Here is a 16741-nt window from a genome sequence, read left to right as displayed (position 1 = left end):
ACTCTGTGAGATGAATTAACAGAACACTAAGCAGTTTCTCAGAAAGCTTCTTTCCAGATTTCATCTGAGGATATTTCCTTTTTCACCATAGCCCTCTATGGGCTTCCAAATATCACTTTGCCAATTCCACAAGAACTGTCTTAGCGAAAGGCTTCTTGAGGGGAAAGCTGTAACTCTGTGAGATGATTTCACAGAACACAAAGAAGTTTCTCAGAAAGCTTCTTTCTCTTTGTTATCGGACGATATTTCCTTTGGCCCTATAGTCTCCAAAGGGAACCGAAATATTTGTTCTCAGATTCCACAGAAATAAGGCTAGCAAAGAGATCCAGGAAATACAGATGTAACTCTGTGAGATGAATTAACAGAACACTAAGCAGTTTCTCAGAAAGCTTCTTTCCAGATTTCATCTGATGATATTTCCTTTTTCACCACAGCCCTCTAAGGGCTTCCAAATATGACTTTCCCAATTCCACAGGAACTGTCTTAGCGAAAGGCTTCTTGAGGGGAAAGCTGTAACTCTGTGAGATGATTTCACAGAACACTAAGAAGTTTCTCAGAAAGCTTCTTTCTCTTTGTTATCGGAGGATATTTCCTTTGGCTCAAGAGTCTCCAAAGGGATCTGAAATATCTGTTCTCAGATTCCACAGAAATGAAAGTGGCAAAGAGATCCACGAAATACAGATGTCACTCTGTGAGATGAATTAACGGAACACTAAGAAGTTTCTCAGAAAGCTTCTTTCCATATTTCATTTGAGGATATTTCCTTTTTCACCATAGCCCTCTAGGGGCTTCCAAATATCATTTTGCCTATTCCACAAGAACTGTCTTAGCAAAAGGCTTCTTGAGGGGTAAGCTGAAACTCTGTGAGATGATTTCACAGAACACAAAGAAGTTGCTCCGAAAGCTTCTTTCTCTTTGTTATCGGATTATATTTCCTTTGGCCCTATAGTCTCAAAAGGGATCCAAAATATCTGTTCTCAGATTCCACAGAAATAAGGCTAGCAAAGAAATCCACGATATACAGATGTAACTCTGTGAGATGAATTAACAGAACACTAAGCAGTTTCTCAGAAAGCTTCTTTCCAGATTTCCTCTGACGATATTTCCTTTTTCACCATAGCCCTCTATGGGCTTCCAAATATCACACTGCCAATTCCACAAGAACTGTCTTTGCGATAGGCTTCTTGAGGGGAAAGCTGTAACTCTGTGAGATGATTTCACAGAACACAAAGAAGTTTCTCAGAATGCTTCTTTCTATTTGTTATCGGAGGATATTTCCTTTGGCCCTATAGTCTCCAAAGGGAACCGAAATATCTGATCTCAGATTCCACAGAAATAAGGCTAGCAAAGAGATCCAGGAAATACAGATGTAACTCTGTGAGATGAATTAACAGAACACTAAGCAGTTCCTCAGAAAGCTTCTTTCCAGATTTCATCTGGGGATATTTCCTTTTTCACCGTAGCCCTCTATGGGCTTCCAAATATCACTTTGCCAATTCCACAAGAACTGTCTTAGCGAAAGGCTTCTTGAGGGGAAAGCTGTAACTCTGTGAGATGATTTCACAGAACACAAAGAAGTTTCTCAGAAAGTTTCTTTCTCTTTGTTATCGGAGGATATTTCCTTTGGCCCTATAGTCTCCAAAGGGAACCGAAATATTTGTTCTCAGATTCCACAGAAATAAGGCTAGCAAAGAGATCCACGAAATACAGATGTAACTCTGTGAGATGAATTAAGAGAACACTAAGCAGTTTCTCAGAAAGCTTCTTTGCATATTTCATTTGAGGATATTTCCTTTTTCATCATAGCCCTCTATGGGCTTCCAAATATCACTTTGCCAATTCCACAGGAACTGGCTTAGCGAACGGCTTCTTGAGGGGAAAGTTGTAGGTCTATGAGATGATTTCACAGAACACAAAGAAGTTTCTCAGAAAGCTTCCTTCTCTTTGTTATCGGAGGATATTTCCTTTGGCCCTCTAGTCTCCAAAGGGATCCGAAATATCTGTTCTCAGATTCCACAGAAATAAAGCTAGCAAAGAGATCCACGAAATACAGATGTAACTATGTGAGATGAATTAACAGAACACTAAGCAGTTTCTCAGAAAGCTTCTTTCCAGATTTCATTTGAGGATATTTCCTTTTTCACCATAGCCCTCTATGGGCATCCAAATATCACTTTGCCAATTCCACAAGAACTGTCTTAGCGAAAGGCTTCTTGAAGGGAAAGCTGTAACTCTGTGAGATGATTTCACAGAACACTAAGGAGTTTCTCAGAAAGCTTCTTTGTCTTTGTTATCGGAAGATATTTACTTTGGCCCTATAGTCTCCAAAGGGATCCGAAATATCTGTTCTCGGACTCCACAGAAATAAGGCTAGCAAAGAGATAAACAAATACAGATGTAATTCTGTGAGATGAATTAACAGAACACTAAGCAGTTTCTCAGAAAGCTTCTTTCCAGATTTCATCTGAGGATATTTCCTTTTTCACCATAGCCCTCTATGGGCTTCCAAATACCACTTTGCCAATTCCGCAAGAACTGTCTTTGCGAAAGGCTTCTTGAGGGGAAAGCTGTAACTCTGTGAGATGATTTCACAGAACACAAAGAAGTTTCTCAGAAAGCTTCTTTCTCTTTGTTATCGGAGGATATTTCCTTTGGCCCTATAGTCTCCAAAGGGAACCGAAATATCTGTTCTCAGATTCCACAGAAATAAGGCTAGCAAAGAGATCCATGAAATACAGATGTAACTCTGTGAGACGAATTAACAGAACACTAAGCAGTTCCTCAGAAAGCTTCTTTCCAGATTTCATTTGAGGATATTTCCTTTTTCACCCTAGCCCTCTATGGGCTTCCAAATATCACTTTGCCAATTCCACAGGAACTGTCTTAGCGAAAGGCTTCTTGAGGGGAAAACTGTAAGTCTATGAGATGATTTCACAGAACACAAAGAAGTTTCTCAAAAAGCTTCTTTCTCTTTGTTATCGGAGGATATTTCCTTTGGCCCTATAGTCTCCAAAGGGAACCGAAATATCTGTTCTCAGATTCCACAGAAATAAGGCTAGCAAAGAGATCCACGAAATACAGATGTAACTCTGTGAGATGAATTAACAGAACACTAACCAGTTTCTCAGAAAGCTTCTTTCCAGATTTCATCCGAGGATATTTCCTTTTTCACCACAGCCCTCTATTGGCTTCCAAATATCACTTTGCCAATTCCACAGGAACTGTCTTAGCGAAAGGCTTCTTGAGGTGAAAGCTGTAACTCTGTGAGATGATTTCACAGAAACCAAATAAGTTTCTTAGAAAGCTTCTTTCTCTTTGTTATCGGAGGATATTTCTTTTGGCCCTATAGTCACCAAAGAGATCCGAAATATCTGTTCTCAGATTCCACAGAAATAAGGCTAGCAAAGACATCCACGAAATACAGATGTAACTCTGTGAGATGAAGTAACAGAACACTTAGCAGTTTCTCAGAAAGATTCTATCCAGATTTCATCTGAGGATATTTCCTTTTTCACCATGGCCATCTATGGGCTTCCAAATATCACTTTGCCAATTCCACAAGAACTGTCTTAGCGAAAGGCTTCTTGAGGGGAAAGCTGTAACTCTGTGAGATGATTTCACAGAACACAAAGAAGTTTCTCAGAAAGCTTCTTTCTCTTTGTTATCGGAGGATATTTCCTTTGGCCCTATAGTCTCCAAAGGGTACCGAAATATCTGTTCTCAGATTCCACAGAAAAAAGGCTAGCAAAGAGATCCACGAAATACAGATGTAACTCTGTGAGATGAATTAACAGAACACTAATCAGTTTCTCAGAAAGCTTCTTTCCACATTTCATCTGAGGATATTTCCTTTTTCACCATAGCCTTCTATGGGCTTCCAAATATCACTTTGCCAATTCCACAGGAACTGTCTTAGCGAAAGGCTTCTTGAGGTGAAAGCTGTAACTCTGTGAGATGATTTCACAGAAACCAAATAAGTTTCTCAGAAAGCTTCTTTCTCTTTGTTATCGGAGGATATTTCCTTTGGCCCTATAGTCTCCAAAGGGAACCGAAATATCTGTTCTCAGATTCCACAGAAATAAGGCTAGCAAAGAGATCCACGAAATACAGATGTAACTGTGTGAGATGAAATAAGGGAACACTAAGCAGTTCCTCAGAAAGCTTCTTTCCAGATTTCATTTGAGGATATTTCCTTTTTCACCATAGCCCTCTATGGGCTTCCAAATATCACTTTGCCAATTCCACAGGAACTGTCTTAGCGAAAGGCTTCTTGAGGGCAAAACTGTAAGTCTATGAGATGATTTCACAGAACCCAAAGAAGTTTCTCAAAAAGCTTCTTTCTCTTTGTTATCGGAGGATATTTCCTTTGTCCCTATAGTCTCCAAAGGGATCCGAAATATCTGTTCTCAGATTCCACAGAAATAAGGCTAGCAAAGAGATCCACGAAATACAGATGTAACTCTGTGAGATGAATTAACAGAACACTAAGCAGTTTCTCAGAAAGCTTCTTTCCAGATTTCATCTGAGGATATTTCCTTTTTCACCATAGCCTTCTATGGACTTCCAAATATCACTTTGCCAATTCCACAGGAACTGTCTTAGCGAAATGCTCCTTGAGGTGAAAGCTGTAACTCTGTGAGATGATTTCACAGAAACCAAATAAGTTTCTCAGAAAGCTTCTTTCTCTTTGTTATCGGAGGATATCTCCTTTGGCCCTATAGTCTCCAAAGGGATCCGAAATATCTGTTCTCAGATTCCACAGAAATAAGGCTAGCAAAGAGATCCAGGAAATAAAGATGTAACTCTGTCAGATGAATTAACAGAACACTAAGCCGTTTCTCAGAAAGCTTCTTTCCAGATTTCATCTGGGGATATTTCCTTTTTCACCATCGCCCTCTATGGGCTTCCAAATATCACTTTGCCAATTCCACAGGAAATGTCTTAGCGAACGGCTTCTTGAGGGGAAAGCTGTAACTCTGTGAGATGATTTCAAAGAACACACAGAAGTTTCTCAGAAAGCTTCTTTCTCTTTTTTATCGGAGGATATTTCCTTTGGCCCTATAGTCTCCAAAGGGATCCGAAATATCTGTTCTCAGATTCCACAGAAATAAGGCTAGCAAAGAGATCCACAAATACAGATGTAACTCTGTGAGATGAATTAACAGAACACTAAGCAGTTTCTCAGAAAGCTTCTTTCCAGATTTCATCTGAGGATAATTCCTTTTCCACCATAGCCCTCTATGGGCTTCCAAATATCACTTTGCCAATTCCACAAGAACTGTCTTAGCGAAAGGCTTCTTGAGGGGAAAGCTGTAACTCTGTGAGATGATTTCACAGAACACAAAGAAGTTTCGCAGAAAGCTTCTTTCTCTTTGTTATCGGAGGATATTTCCTTTGGCCCTATAGTCTCCAAAGGGAACCGAAATATTTGTTCTCAGATTCCACAGAAATAAGGCTAGCAAAGAGATACACGAAATACAGATGTAACTCTGTGAGACGAATTAACGGAACACTAAGCAGTTTCTCAGAAAGCTTCTTTCCAGATTTCATCTGAGGATATTTCCTTTTTCCCCATAGCCCTCTATGGGCTTCCAAATATCACTTTGCCAATTCCACAAGAACTGTCTTAGCGAAAGGATTCTTAAGGGGTAATCTGAAACTCTGTGAGATGATTTCGCAGAACACAAAGAAGTTTCTCAGAAAGCTTCTTTCTCTTTGTTATCGGAGGATATTTCCTTTGGCCCTATAGTCTCCAAAGGGATCCGAAATATCTGTTCTCAGATTCCACAGAAATAAGGCTAGCAAAGAGATCCACGAAATACAGATGTAATTCTGTGAGATGAATTAACAGAACACTAAGCAGTTTCTCAGAAAGCTTCTTTCCAGATTTCATCTGAGGATATTTCTTTTTTCACCATAGCCCTCTAAGGGCTTCCAAATATAACTTTGCCAATTCCACAAGAACTGTCTCACCGAACGGCTTCTTGAGGGGAAAGCTGTAACTCTGTGAGATGATTTCACAGAACACAAAGAAGTTTCTCAGAAAGTTTCTTTCTCTTTGTTATCACAGGATATTTCTTTTGGCCCTAGAGTCTCCAAAGGGAACCGAAATATCTGTTCTCAGATTCCACAGAAATAAGGCTAGCAAAGAGATCCACGAAATACAGATGTAACTCTGTGAGATGAATTAACAGAACACTAAGCAGTTTCTCAGAAAGCTTCTTTCCAGATTTCATCTGAGGATATTTCCTTTTTCCCCATAGCCCTCTATGGGCTTCCAAACATCACTTTGCCAATTCCACAAGAACTGTCTTAGCGAAAGGCTTCTTCAGGGGAAATCCGTAACTCTGTGAGATGATTTCACAGAACACAAAGAAGTTTCTCAGAAAGCTTCTTTCTCTTTGTTATCGGAGGATATTTCCTTTGGCCATATAGACTCCAAAGGGATCAGAAATATCTGTTCTCAGATTCCACAGAAATAAGGCTGGCAAAGAGATCCACGAAATACAGATGTAACTCTGTGAGATGAATTAACAGAACACTAAGCAGTTTCTCAGAAAGATTCTTTCCAGATTTCATCTAAGGATATTTCCTTTTTCACCATAGCCCTCTAGGGGCTTCCAAATATCACTTTGCCAATTCCACAAGAACTGTCTTAGCGAAAGGCTTCTTGAGGGGAAAGCTGTAACTCTGTGAGATGATTTCACCGAAAACAAAGAAGTTTCTCAGAAAGCTTCTTTCTCTTTGTTATCGGAGGATATTTCCTTTGGCCCTATAGTCTCCAAAGAGATCCGAAATATCTGTTCTCAGATTCCACAGAAATAAAGCAACAAAGACATCCACGAAATACAGATGTAACTCTGTGAGATGAATTAACAGAACACTAAGCAGTTTCTCAGAAAGATTCTATCCAGATTTCATCTGAGGATATTTCCTTTTTCACCATGGCAATCTATGGGCTTCCAAATATCACTTTGCCAATTCCACAAGAACTGTCATTGCGAAAGGCTTCTTGAGGAGAAAGTTGTAACTCTGTGAGATGATTTCACAGAACACAGAGAAGTTTCTCAGAAAGCTTCTTTCTCTTTGTTATCGGAGGATATTTCCTTTGGCCCTATAGTTTCCAAAGGGAACAGAAATATCTGTTCTCAGATTCCACAGAAATAAGGCTAGCAAAGAGATCCAGAAATACACATGTAACTCTGTGAGATGAATTAACAGAACACTAAGCATTACCCAGAAAGCTTCTTTCCAGATTTCATTTGAGGATATTTCCTTTTTCACCTTAGCCCTCTATGGGCTTCCAAATATCACTTTGCCAATTCCACAGGAACTGGCTTAGCGAACGGCTTCTTGAGGGGAAAGTTGTAAGTCTATGAGATGATTTCACAGAACACAAAAAAGTTTCTCAGAAAGCTTCATTCTCTTTGTTATCGTAGGATATTTCCTTTGACCCTATAGTCTCCAACGGGATCCGAAATATCTGTTCTCAGATTCCACAGAAATAAGGCTAGCAAAGAGATCCACGAAACACAGATGTAACTCTGTGAGATGAATTAACAGAACACTAAGCAGTTTCTCACAAAGCTTCTTTCCAGATTTCTTCTTAGGATATTTCCTTATTCACCATAGCCCTCTATGGGCTTCCAAATATCACTTTGCGAATTCCACAAGAACTGTCTTAGCGAAAGGCTTCTTGAGGGGAAAGCTGTAACTCTGTGAGATGATTTCACAGAACACAAAGAAGTTTCTCAGAAAGTTTCTTTCTCTTTGTTATCGGAGGATATTTCCTTTGGCCCTATAGTCTCAAAAGTGAAGCGAAATATGTGTTCTCAGATTCCACAGAAATAAGGCTAGCAAAGAGATCCACGAAATACAGATGTAACTCTGTGGGGTGAATTAACAGAACACTAAGCAGTTGCTCAGAAAGCTTCTTTCCAGATTTCATCTGAGGATATTTCCTTTTTCACCATAGCACTCTATGGGCTTCCAAATATCACTTTGCCAATTCCACAAGAACTGTCTTAGCGAAAGGCTTCTTGAGGGGAAAGCTGTAACTCTGTGAGATGATTTCACAGAACACAAAGAAGTTTCTCAGAAAGCTTCTTTCTCTTTGTTATCGGAGGATATTTCCTTTGGCCCTATAGTCTCCAAAGGGTACCGAAATATCTGTTCTCAGATTCCACAGAAATAAGGCTAGCAAAGAGATCCACGAAATACAGATGTACCTCTGTGAGATGAATTAACAGAACACTAATCAGTTTCTCAGAAAGCTTCTTTCCAGATTTCATCTGAGGATATTTCCTTTTTCACCGTAGCCTTCTATGGGCTTCCAAATATCACTTTGCCAATTCCACAGGAACTGTCTTAGCGAAAGGCTCCTTGAGGTGAAAGCTGTAACTCTGTGAGATGATTTCACAGAACACAAAGAAGTTTCTCAGAAAGCTTCCTTCTCTTTCTTATCGGAGGATATTTCCTTTGGCCCTATAGTCTCCAAAGGGAACCGAAATATCTGTTCTCAGATTCCACAGAAATAAGGCTAGCAAAGAGATCCACGAAATACAGATGTAACTCTGTGAGACGAATTAACAGAACACTAAGCAGTTCCTCAGAAAGCTTCTTTCCAGATTTCATTTGAGGATATTTCCTTTTTCCCCATAGCCCTCTATGGGCTTCCAAAGATCACTTTGCCAATTCCACAGGAACTGTCATAGCGAAAGGCTTCTTGAGGGGAAAACTGTAAGTCTATGAGATGATTTCACAGAACCCAAAGAAGTTTCTCAAAAAGCTTCTTTCTCTTTGTTATCGTAGGATATTTCCTTTGGCCCTATAGTCTCCAAAGGGAACCGAAATATCTGTTCTCAGATTCCACAGAAATAAGGCTAGCAAAGAGATCCACGAAATACAGATGTAACTCTGTGAGATGAATTAACAGAACACTAAGCAGTTTCTCTGAAAGTTTCTTTACAGATTTCATCAGAGGATATTTCCTTTTTACCATAGCCCTCTATGGGCTTCCAAGTATCACTTTGCCAATTCCACAAGAACTGTCTTAGCGAACGGCTTCTTCAGGGGAAAGCTGTAACTCTGTGAGATGATTTCACAGAACACAAAGAAGTTTCTCAGAAAGCTTCTTTCTCTTTGTTATCGGAGGATATTTCCTTTGGCCCTATAGTCTCCAAAGGGATCCGAAATATCTGTTCTCTGATTCCACAGAAATAAGGCTAGCAAAGAGATCCACGAAATACAGATGTAACTCTGTGAGATGAATTAACAGAACACTAAGCAGTTTCTCAGAAAGCTTCTTTCCAGATTTCATGTGAGGATTTTTCCTTTTTCATCATAGCCCTCTATGGGCTTCCAAATATCACTTTGCCAATTCCACAAGAACTGTCTTAGCGAAAGGCTTCTTGAGGGGAAAGCTGTAACTCTGTGAGATGATTTCACAGAACACAAAGAAGTTTCTCAGAAAGCTTCTTTCTCTTTGTTATCGGAGGATATTTCCTTTGGCCCTATAGTCTCCAAAGGGATCCGAAACATCTGTTCTCAGATTCCACAGAAATAAGGCTAGCAAAGAGATCCACGAAACACAGATGTAACTCTGTGAGATGAATTAACAGAACACTAAGCAGTTTCTCAGAAAGCTTCTTTCCAAATTTCATCTGAGGATAATTCCTTTTTTACCGTAGCCCTCTATGGGCTTCCAAATATCACTTTGCCAACTCCACAAGAACTGTCTTAGCGAAAGGCATCTTGAGAGGAAAGCTGTAACTCTGTGAGATGATTTCACAGAACACAAAGAAGTTTCTCAGAAAGCTTCTTTCTCTTTGTTATCGGAGGATATTTCCTTTGGCCCTATAGTCTCCAAAGGGATCCGAAATATCTGTTCTCAGATTCCACAGAAATAAGGCTAGCAATGAGATCGACAAAGTACAGATGTAACTCTGTGAGACGAATTAACAGAACACTAAGCAGTTTCTCAGAAAGCTTCTTTCCAGATTTCATCTGAGGATATTTCCTTTTTCACCATAGCCCTGTGTGGGCTTCCAAATATCCCTTGCCAATTCCACAAGAACTGTCTTAGCGAAAGGCTTCTTGAGGGCAAAGCTGTAACTCTGTGAAACGATTTCACAGAACACAAAGAAGTTTCTCGGAAAGCTTCTTTCTCTTTGTTATCGGAGGATATTTCCTTTGGCCCTATAGTCTCCAAAGGGAACCGAAATATCTGTTCTCAGATTCCACAGAAATAAGGCTAGCAAAGAGATCCACGAAATACAGATGTAACTCTGTGAGATGAATTAACAGAACACTAAGCAGTTTCTCAGAAAGCTTCTTTCCAGATTTCATCTGAGGATATTTCCTTTTTCACCATAGCCCTCTATGGGCTTACAAATAACACTTTGCCAATTCCACAAGAACTGTCTTAGCGAAAGGATTCTTGAGGGGTAATCTGTAACTCTGTGAGATGATTCCGGAGAACAGAAAGAAGTTTCTCAGAAAGCTTCTTTCTCTTTGTTATCGGAGGATATTTCCTTTGGCCCTATAGTCTCCAAAGGGATCCGAAATATCTGTTCTCAGATTCCACAGAAATAAGGCTAGCAAAGAGATCCACGAAATACAGATGTAACTCTGTGAGATGAATTAACAGAACACTAAGCAGTTTCTCAGAAAGCTTCTTTCCAGATTTCATCTGAGGATATTTCCTTTTTCACCATAGCCCTCTAAGGGCTTCCAAATATCACTTTGCCAATTCCACAAGAACTGTCTTAGCGAAAGGCTTTTTCGGGGGAAAGCTGTAACTCTGTGAGATGATTTCACAGAACACAAAGAAGTTTCTCAGAAAGCTTCTTTCTCTTTGTTATCGGAGGATATTTCCTTTGGCCCTATAGTCTCCAAAGGGGACCGAAATATTTGTTCTCAGATTCCACAGAAATAAGGCTAGCAAAGAGATCCACGAAATACAGATGTAACTCTGTGAGATGAATTAACAGAACACTAAGCAGTTTCTCAGAAAGCTTCTTTCCAGATTTCATCTGAGGATATTTCCTTTTTCACCATAGCCCTCTAAGGGCTTCCAAATATAACTTTGCCAATTCCACAAGAACTGTCTCACCGAACGGCTTCTTGAGGGGAAAGCTGTAACTCTGTGAGATGATTTCACAGAACACAAAGAAGTTTCTCAGAAAGCTTCTTTCTCTTTGTTATCGGAGGATATTTCCTTTGGCCCTATAGTCTCCAAAGAGTACCGAAATATCTGTTCTCAGATTCCACAGAAATAAGGCTAGCAAAGAGATCCACGAAATACAGATGTAACTCTGTGAGATGAATTAACAGAACACTAAGCAGTTTCTCAGAAAGCTTCTTTCCAGATTTCATCTGAGGATATTTCCTTTTTCACCATAGCCCTCTTTGGGCTTCCAAATATCACTTTGCCAATTCCACAAGAACTGTCTTAGCGAAAGGATTCTTGAGGGGTAATCTGTAACTCTGTGAGATGATTTCGCAGAACACAAAGAAGTTTCTCAGAAAGCTTCTTTCTCTTTGTTATCGGAGGATATTTCCTTTGGCCCTATAGTCTCCAAAGGGATCCGAAATATCTGTTCTCAGATTCCACAGAAATAAGGCTAGCAAAGAGATCCACGAAATACAGATGTAACTCTGTGAGATGAATTAACAGAACACTAAGCAGTTTCTCAGAAAGCTTCTTTCCAGATTTCATCTGAAGATATTTCCTTTTTCACCATAGCCCTCTATGGGCTTCCAAATATCACTTTGCCAATTCCACAAGAACTGTCTTAGCGAAAGGCTTCTTGAAGGGAAAGCTGTAACTCTGTGAGATGATTTCACAGAACACAAAGAAGTTTCTCAGAAAGCTTCTTTCTCTTTGTTATCGGAGGATATTTACTTTGGCCCTATAGTCTCCAAAGGGATCTGAAATATCTGTTCTCAGATTCCACAGAAATAAGGCTAGCAAAGAGATCCACAAATACAGAAGTAACTCTGTAAGATGAATTAACAGAACACTAAGCAGTTTCTCAGAAAGCTTCTTTCCAGATTTCATCTGAGGATATTTCCTTTTTCACCGTAGCCCTCTATGGGCCTCCAAATATCACTTTGCCAATTCCACAGGAACTGTCTTAGCGAAAGGCTTCTTGAGGGGAAAGCTGTAACTCTGTGAGATGATTTCACAGAACACAAAGAAGTTTCTCAGAAAGCTTCTTTCTCTTTCTTATCGGAGGATATTTCCTTCGGCCCGATAGTCTCCAAAGGGAACCGAAATATCTGTTCTCAGATTCCACAGAAATAAGGCTAGCAAAGAGATCCACGAAATACAGATGTAACTCTGTGAGATGAATTAACAGAACACTAACCAGTTTCTCAGAAAGCTTCTTTCCAGATTTCATCTGAGGATATTTCCTTTTTCACCGAGCCCTCTATTGGCTTCCAAATATCACTTTGCCAATTCCACAGGAACTGGCTTAGCGAACGGCTTCTTGAGGGGAAAGTTGTAGGACTATGAGATGATTTCACAGAACACAAAGAAGTTTCTCTGAAAGCTTCTTTCTCTTTGTTATCGGAGGATATTTCCTTTGGCCCTGTAGTCTCCAAAGGGATCCGAAATATCTGTTCTCAGATTCCACAGAAATAAAGCTAGCAAAGAGATCCACGAAATACAGATGTAACTATGTGAGATGAATTAACAGAACACTAAGCAGTTTCTCAGAAAGCTTCTTTCCAGATTTCATTTGAGGATATTTCCTTTTTCACCATAGACCTCTATGGGCATCCAAATATCACTTTGCCAATTCCACAAGAACTGTCTTAGCGAAAGGCTTCTTGAGGGGAAAGCTGTAACTCTGTGAGATGATTTCACAGAACACAAAGAAGTTTCTCAGAAAGCTTCTTTGTCTTTGTTATCGGAGGATATTTCCTTTGGCCCTATAGTCTCCAAAGGGATCCGAAATATCTGTTCTCGGACTCCACAGAAATAAGGCTAGCAAAGAGATCCACAAATACAGATGTAATTCTGTGAGATGAATTAACAGAACACTAAGCAGTTTCTCAGAAAGCTTCTTTCCAGATTTCATCTGAGGATATTTCCTTTTTCACCATAGCCCTCTATGGGCTTCCAAATATCACTTTGCCAATTCCACAAGAACTGTCTTAGCGAAAGGCTTCTTGAGGGGAAAGCTGTAACTCTGTGAGATGATTTCACAGAACACAAAGAAGTTTCTCAGAAAGCTTCTTTCTCTTTGTTATCGGAGGATATTTCCTTTGGCCCAATAGTCTCCAAAGGGAACCGAGATATCTGTTCTCAGATTCCACAGAAATAAGGCTAGCAAAGAGATCCACGAAATACAGATGTAACTCTGTGAGACGAATTAACAGAACACTAAGCAGTTCCTCAGAAAGCTTCTTTCCAGATTTCATTTGAGGATATTTCCTTTTCCACCATAGCCCTCTATGGGCCTCCAAATATCACTTTGCCAATTCCACAGGAACTGTCTTAGCGAAAGGCTTCTTGAGGGGAAAACTGTAAGTCTATGAGATGATTTCACAGAACTCAAAGAAGTTTCTTAAAAAGCTTCTTTCTCTTTGTTATCGGAGGATATTTCCTTTGGCCCTATAGTCTCCAAAGAGATCCGAAATATCTGTTCTCAGATTCCACAGAAATAAAGCTAGTAAAGACATCCACGAAATACAGAAGTAACTCTGTGAGATGAATTAACAGAACACTAAGCAGTTTCTCAGAAAGCTTCTTTCCAGATTTCATCTGAGGATATTTCCTTTTTCACCATAGCCCTCTATGGGCTTCCAAATATCACTTTGCCAATTCCACAAGAACTGTCTTAGCAAAAGGCTTCTTGAGGGGAAAGCTGTAACTCTGTGAGATGATTTCACAGAACACAAAGAAGTTTCTCAGAAAGCTTCTTTCTCTTTGTTATCTTAGGATATTTCCTTTGGCCCTATAGTCTCCAAAGGGATCCGAAATATCTGTTCTCAGATTCCACAGAAATAAGGCTAGCAAAGAGATCCAGGAAATAAAGATGTAACTCTGTCAGATGAATTAACAGAACACTAAGCCGTTTCTCAGAAAGCTTCCTTCCAGATTTCATCTGGGGATATTTCCTTTTTCACCATCGCCCTCTATGGGCTTCCAAATATCACTTTGCCAATCACACAAGAACTGTCTTAGCGAAAGGCTTCTTGAGGGGAAAGCTGTAATTCTGTGAGATGATTTCACAGAACACAAAGAAGTTTCTCAGAAAGCTTCTTTCTCTTTGTTATCGGAGGATATTTCCTTTGGCCCTATAGTCTCCAAAGGGAACCGAAATATCTGTTCTCAGATTCCACAGAAATAAGGCTAGCAAAGAGATCCACGAAATACAGATGTAACTCTGTGAGATGAATTAACAGAACACTAACCAGTTTCTCAGAAAGCTTCTTTCCAGATTTCATCTGAGGATATTTCCTTTTTCACCACAGCCCTCTATTGGCTTCCAAATATCACTTTGCCAATTCCACAGGAACTGTCTTAGCGAAAGGCTTCTTGAGGTGAAAGCTGTAACTCTGTGAGATGATTTCACAGAAACCAAATAAGTTTCTCAGAAAGCTTCTTTCTCTTTGTTATCGGAGGATATTTCCTTTGGCCCTATAGTCTCCAAAGAGATCCGAAATATCTGTTCTCAGATTCCACAGAAATAAAGCTAGCAAAGACATCCACGAAATACAGATGTAACTCTGTGAGTGGAAGTCACGCATCACAGAGCAGTTTCTCAGAAAGCTTCTTTCCAAATTTCATTTGAGGATATTTCCTTTTTCACCATAGCCCTCTATGGGCTTCCAAATATCACTTTGCCAATTCCACAAGAACTGTCTTAGCGAAAGGCTTCTTGAGGGGAAAGCTGTAACTCTGTGAGATGATTTCACAGAACACAAAGAAGTTTCTCAGAAAGCTTCTTTCTCTTTGTTATCGGAGTATATTTCCTTTGGCCCTATAGTCTCCAAAGGGTACCGAAATATCTGTTCTCAGATTTCACAGAAATAAGGCTAGCAAAGAGATCCACGAAATACAGATGTAACTCTGTGAGATGAATTAACAGAACACTAATCAGTTTCTCAGAAAGCTTCTTTCCAGATTTCTTCTGAGGATATTTCCTTTTTCACCATAGCCTTCTATGGGCTTCCAAATATCACTTTGCCATTTCCACAGGAACTGTCTTAGCGAAAGGCTTCTTGAGGTGAAAGCTGTAACTCTGTGAGATGATTTCACAGAAACCAAATAAGTTTCTCAGAAAGCTTCTTTCTCTTTGTTATCGGAGGATATCTCCTTTGGCCCTATAGTCTCCAAAGGGATCGGAAATATCTGTTCTCGGACTCCACAGAAATAAGGCTAGCAAAGAGATCCACAAATACAGATGTAATTCTGTAAGATGAATTAACAGAACACTAAGCAGTTTCTCAGAAAGCTTCTTTCCAGATTTCATCTGAGGATATTTCCTTTTTCACCATAGCCCTCTATGGGCTTCCAAATATCACTTTGCCAATTCCACAAGAACTGTCTTAGCGAAAGGCTTCTTGAGGGGAAAGCTGTAACTCTGTGAGATGATTTCACAGAACACAAAGAAGTTTCTCAGAAAGCTTCCTTCTCTTTCTTATCGGAGGATATTTCCTTTGGCCCTATAGTCTCCAAAGGGATCCGAAATATCTGTTCTCAGATTCCACAGAAATAAGGCTAGCAAAGAGATCCACGAAATACAGATGTAACTCTGTGAGACGAATTAACAGAACACTAAGCAGTTCCTCAGAAAGCTTCTTTCCAGATTTCATTTGAGGATATTTCCTTTTTCCCCATAGCCCTCTATGGGCTTCCAATAATCACTTTGCCAATTCCACAGGAACTGTCTTAGCGAAAGGCTTCTTGAGGGGAAAACTGTAAGTCTATGAGATGATTTCACAGAACCCAAAGAAGTTTCTCAAAAAGCTTCTTTCTCTTTGTTATCGTAGGATATTTCCTTTGGCCCTATAGTCTCCAAAGGGAACCGAAATATCTGTTCTCAGATTCCACAGAAATAAGGCTAGCAAAGAGATCCACGAAATACAGATGTAACTCTGTGAGATGAATTAACAGAACACTAAGCAGTTTCTCAGAAAGCTTCTTTCCAGATTTCATCTGTGGATATTTCCTTTTTCACCATAGCCCTCTATGGGCTTCCAAATATCACTTTGCCAATTCCACAGGAACTGTCTTAGCGAAAGGCTTCTTGAGGTGAAAGCTGTAACTCTGTGAGATGATTTCACAGAAACCAAATAAGTTTCTCAGAAAGCTTCTTTCTCTTTGTTATCGGAGGATATTTCCTTTGGCCCTATAGTCTCCAAAGAGATCCGAAATATCTGTTCTCAGATTCCACAGAAATAAAGCTAGCAAAGACATCCACGAAATACAGATGTAACTCTGTGAGTGGAAGTCACGCATCACAGAGCAGTTTCTCAGAAAGCTTCTTTCCAAATTTCATTTGAGGATATTTCCTTTTTCACCATAGCCCTCTATGGGCTTCCAAATATCACTTTGCCAATTCCACAAGAACTGTCTTAGCGAAAGGCTGCTTGAGGGGAAAGCTGTAACTCTGTGAAATGATTTCTCAGAACACAAAGGAGTTTCTCAGAATGATTCTTTCTCTTTGTTATCGGAGGATATTTCCTTTGGCCCTATAGTCTCCAAAGGGATCCGAAATATCTG

Source organism: Macaca mulatta, chromosome 4, assembly GCF_049350105.2.
Source record: "Macaca mulatta isolate MMU2019108-1 chromosome 4, T2T-MMU8v2.0, whole genome shotgun sequence".
Taxonomy (NCBI): domain Eukaryota; kingdom Metazoa; phylum Chordata; class Mammalia; order Primates; family Cercopithecidae; genus Macaca; species Macaca mulatta.
This window is presented reverse-complemented; position numbering follows the sequence as displayed.